This window comes from Aristolochia californica, unplaced genomic scaffold, assembly GCF_029961685.1.
Source record: "Aristolochia californica isolate CCGP_79_NKW_82.1479 unplaced genomic scaffold, dmAriCali1.0.hap1 SCAF_2, whole genome shotgun sequence".
Lineage (NCBI taxonomy): Eukaryota > Viridiplantae > Streptophyta > Magnoliopsida > Piperales > Aristolochiaceae > Aristolochia > Aristolochia californica.
In genome coordinates this window covers 13705064-13710462 of record NW_027181881.1, presented here as the reverse complement: position 1 = coordinate 13710462, position 5399 = coordinate 13705064, and the positions used below count along the sequence as shown (strand labels likewise).

At 43.6% G+C, this 5399-nt stretch overlaps 1 pseudogene; it reads left to right on the top strand.

The window, feature by feature from the left end:
• Positions 1 to 2942: 2942 nt before the first annotated feature.
• LOC137954905 (uncharacterized) lies at positions 2943 to 4999 on the top strand (annotated as a pseudogene).
• The last annotated feature ends 400 nt before the right edge of the window (positions 5000 to 5399 follow it).

Below are 5399 nucleotides of genomic sequence, written 5' to 3'. Positions count from 1 at the left end.
CTTGCCTGGTAAGTGCATACAAGATTGTTGTCAGGGTGCTTAAACTTCCCTCACCCCTTCACTCCCTTTTGTTTTCACCTGGAATATTATCCAAAACTGAAGCACTTATACGTTGTCCATTCGCCCAGAATGTAATTTGTTTCCCCTCAACAGTCATAAAAATCATTCCCCACAGCATGACATTCAAATAATGGCCAAGATAACCTTCATCATTGAGACTCTCCCTACCTGCCAACAATTTCTCAAAATAAGTTGGTAATTGCAGTTGTGGTTCCCTGTTCTGCACTGCCATAGTAGCAGCAAATTGAAAGGCTATAAGACTATTTAATCTAACAGTCTGATCATTATTTCCCACTTTGGCTAACCTCTCATTTGCAGAATTCATACCTGATTGAAGAATTGACAAGAACAATGGCCGAACTGCATACATGGGATCCAAAAAATTAAACATAAATTTTTGAGATTGATTGGAACTGCTAGAAGATGACCATGAATAGATACACTTTTGCTGTGTGCATCCACAATTATATAATTCGTCCCATAAAATTTGATATAATTCATTTACAAGACCATTCATGGCACACCCAAAAAAATTTATCTCTAGTTTTTTTCCACGTTGGCTACCTTCTCATATTCAGAACTCCCACTGAATTGAAACATTTCTACGAATAGGGCCTGAGCAGCATACAAGGGACCCAAAATATTATGCACAATGTTGCCAAATTGATAATGAACAAATTCACTGCTATTCTTCTCATCAATAGAAAAATAAAACATCACCCCTAGATTTTTTTTCTTACCTTCCCAGAATCCCCAAAACATTCTCATATCTCAATTTAGACACAAAAATTGGAATTCCATCAAATGGGCTCTGTTTCCCTGCTTCACGGAATAGAAAACCCCCAGCCCCTAAATTCGAGCAGCGTTGCTGCTGCTCAGGCCATTTGAGCCCCATCAACCCCATGGAAGATATGTTTTGACATAAAATTTGATGGTGTTTCAGAAGCTTACCCCCAAATTTCGTCTTCCATTTGTTGGGTCTCGATTTCATTTGGGACAGAACTGTAAATACTAGTCTTGTTTAGACCTTTTATGTAATTTCTTGTATGAAGTATTTAACTTCTTGTAACCTAGGTTTACTGTGGAATAATCAAGAAATTTCTCCCGCTCTATTTTCTCTCTGGCCGTCGTCTCTCAGAAATCCCCAAATCCCCAACATCTGGTATCAGAGCTGGTAAAACCAGTTCGGCGACGACTGCGGGAGAAAGGTTCCCGTTTGGCAACGACGCAAGGAGACTCCCAAATCGATTTTCGGCCTTGGGTGGAGTATCTCCGCCCCGGAGCTTGACGGCGGCGACGTCGTAAACAGTGGCCGCTATTATGGATTCATTAGGGGTTTATTTATAATTTCTATTCATTAGGGGTTTATTTGTAATTTCTATTCATTAGGGGTTTATTTATAATTTCTATGCATCAGGGGTTTATTTGTAATTTGTTGAACTTATGGCCTTTGGCATATTTTCCCTAACTCCCTATATAGGGACGTGAGATGAATGAAGAAGTAAGCATTGAATTAATTAGTTGTAATCAGGTCAAATTCTCCCCTCTGAGGTCTAGGTCGGATTCTCCCTTTGAGGTCCAGGGTTGAGCTCCCTCCAAAGGCTCAAAACATCACAACACTCCTCCCTATTCATCAGTCTTCATCGCATGTTAGATCCGGGGCTTAACATCTTGGTATCAGAGTGGGAACACGATGTGCTACGAAGACCCATGGTTGTTGATGCACAGACAAATCGGAGAAATGGCTGCAGCAGGCATTGCAGCGGAAGAGATACAGAAATGGCATGCCTCTTGGGTGAAGTATTGGCTATCAACGGAGTATCGAGAGGCCTTCTCTCGAGAAGCAGTCTCGGACAAGAAAATAGACCACCGCCCGGAAAAATCAAACACGGCGTCATGTTCCCCAGCCGATGCACACCAACACGACTCACGGCGAGTGGAACCCCATCCAAATCTACAAAAGGAAAATATTCCGATGACTATTTCAACCGGGACATCAGACGGCGGCGACCCAAAATCGTTCACATCAGAGGGGTTTTTCCCCACCCCTGTCTCCCACGAAGCCATACACCTTCCACCGGCGACGCAAACCACGACACTGGCTGAACTGGCACTTCATGGAGCACAAATTCCTCCGGAACGGGCCGACGAGCGCCAACCATATTCGCCACATCAGCGCAGGTTTGCCTTTCACCACCGGACGCGGAGGAGGCTCTGTCGGCACCATCAGAAACAAATCCGGTGAGCTCTGGCTTCCGGATTCTCATTCTCAGCCTCAATCTTGCCCTCGGATGCCCAGCGGGGAACCATATCCAACGAATTTTTGGGTAAGAATTTGAAACGCCAGCTATTTTTAATTCAAATCGGTGGTTCCATGCGGTTGAAGTGCCTCCAAGGTACTGAGCAGCAGCAACGCTGCTCAGAAATTGGGAACGAATGCTCTCTAATTATGGAAGCCACGAACCAAAGCCCAAATGCGGGAATTTCGGCTTGGGTCTATGCAAGACGAGATCAAATATTTGGGAGGATGTCGGGCTCCATTAATTTTTTTTTTTTGGGGACCTCTGAAATTTTTTTGGTGGCTTGGTTGTTCTACTGCTGCGCACAGCACCAGTGAGAATATGAAGCTCTGTCTTTTTTCAATTTCTGAGACTAATGTGCATGTCCTCAATCTAATTGCGCATTTTGTGATGCTGAAAGTTTTTTGGGGACGGGTCTATTTCGCTGTTGATGAGCACAATGGCTTGAGTAAAGTTTCCACACATGCTATTCTCTATGCTCAGCTACTCATCGATGGACAACAACATGGAGTGAATGGTTTTCTTGTGGAACTACAGATTTTGGAAATTCAATCCCCTCTTCCAGGTAGTACAATTGGTGATATGAGGATGCATTTTGGAAATGGAGCTTACCATGCCATGGATAATGATATACTGCAGGTTGATCATGTGCGAATACCAAGAGATCAGATGTTGACGTGTGTTTTGCTAGCCACTCAAGCAGGGCAGTGTGTTCAATCACATGTTCCAAAACTGTTTATTTATGGGAACAACAGTGGTGATGTTCAATTTTCTGTCAACCACGAGCAGCAGCTGGATTGTGCTGCCTACATGCAGTTGTTAAGCAGGGATGTGGATCAAAAAAACTTTGGAGGAGAGCCTCCATACAGCATTATGTTTGGACCTGACATAGGTGGCTATCGCACTAAGGTTCATGCGATCTTGACCCATGATGAGACACACCACTTGCGAAGTGGGGTTTTCAAATTCTCTCCAGATGATCTATTAACAAAATCCCTTTCAAAGACCAGTATCAATGTGCTAGAAAGTCCAAATTTTCCACGTCAATCAGTGCTAGAATCTCTCCTCCCCCAGCAAGACTCCTCATTGATTGCTGAAAACATTGACAGCTTGCTCCAAAGTGCAATAAGGGACTTCTGCCTCTGTTGTGCTACACTGGCGTCTTCAGAAAAGGCCTTCCGAGAATTATCCGACACATTGTATAGATGTTCAGAAGGTGGGTTGGCGGGAAAAATCCGTTGTGAGTGTCTATTGGGAGTGGAGATAATGCCACTTTTCTTCCTGTGGATGCAGGCAGATGATGCTAAAACTGCCATCCTGGTTCTTGAAAAAGTTTGCATGATTCTACAGCTAACATGGATCCAGCAGACTCAATATGTTGAACGTTTAGGGGACGCATCTTTACCAGTTTGCAAGTGGATCGAAGGAGTGCAATTCAAGGTGGCTGGTTATAGCAATTGTGCAGCAAGTGAGCTTGGAAGCATTCCTGCACAGGCAAGGAGGGAGAAAAGTCTGATAGGTTCTTTCGCACATGTTGCTGCAACTCCCATGGAAGTTTATCCAGCACTACCTGCAATGAAGAGGAAAATTGTGAAACTTATGGGTCGTCACAGTGGATTTATAGCTATGTATGCTACTTTGGCAAGCCGACATGTGGAGTGTTGCTTAATTCCGGAGTCTCCATTTTACTTAGAAGGGGAAGGTAAACTTTTTAAATTTGACGAGCAGGGAATTAAAGAAAATGGGCATATTGTCATTGAATTAACCGAAAGTGCTGGCCAGGTGGTGATTGGCATGGATGTCACTGCATCTGAGTTCTCTGACCATGAGGATAAGTCATATGATTTGAATTTCAAAGAGGCAAACCATGATAGCTCCCAGAAAATTTCAGGAGACAGCTTAAAGACTGTCTACAAGTCCTTTGTGGCCTACTACCCACTTGTGTCTATTGCGGATCGAATTGCTAAGGCTGATTGGGAACATTACAACAAGCTAACAAAGGAGATTAGGGAGCAAGTTCAGAGTGTTGAACATCATTTTCTTCTTACTAACTCAAAGAGTGTGGAGAAAGCAATCCAGGACAAGGCGTGCACTGCTCTTCCGTTGAAGGTCAACCATATTGGCTCAGTGACAGAGAGCATTGAGGCTGTTCTGATGTCCAAACGTACTGGCTGGAATGTGATGACAGTCACTGGAGTGATGGAACTGAGGATCACTTTATTGCTGATATGGCCATGGATTTGTCAACAGGTCAGATCCAGCACCCTCCCCAGGTTCTGTGGCCTGTTATTAGATCCAGTGCTAGCCTGAATAAAGAAATTGCAGAGGTAGTAGACTCTATTTACCACCAAACCTGGTTTTGGAACCTCTGCATTGCATGATACTGACATAAGCGAAAATTGCAGTGATGATGTTAATAATAAAAAAAAAAATTTAGTCCAGCGCGCTGTGGTTGATACTGTGGTTGCCACTTTACATACAACCAACCTTCGACACGGTACACCATCCTACATTCGAGCTTGGGGGCAAGCTCATTCTCCAGGAGGGGAGTAATGTTATGGATTCACTAGGGGTTTATTTATAATTTTTATTCACTAGGGGTTTATTTATAATTTTTATTTATTAGGGGTTTATTTATAATTTCTATTCATTAGGGGTTTATTTGTAATTTCAATGCATCAGGGATTTATTTATAATTTTTTGAACTTATGGCCTTTGGCATATTTTTCCTAAATCCGTATATAGGGACGTGAGATGAATGAAGAAGTAAGCATTGAATTAATTAGTTGTAATCAGGTCAGATTCTCCCTTCTGAGGTCTAGGTCGGATTCTCCCTTTGAGGTCCAGGGTTGAGCTCCCTCCGAAGGCTCAAAACATCACAACACTCCTCCCTATTCATCGTCTTCATCGCGTGTTAGATCCGGGGCTTAACAGCTTCCTCTTTTGCTGCGTTGGGTCTCAGTTCTCCTCTGCGTATCAGCCCCAGCCCCGTCGCCGCAAGCTAGCCTCGCCGGCCAGCTGCCCTACGGAACGCCGTTC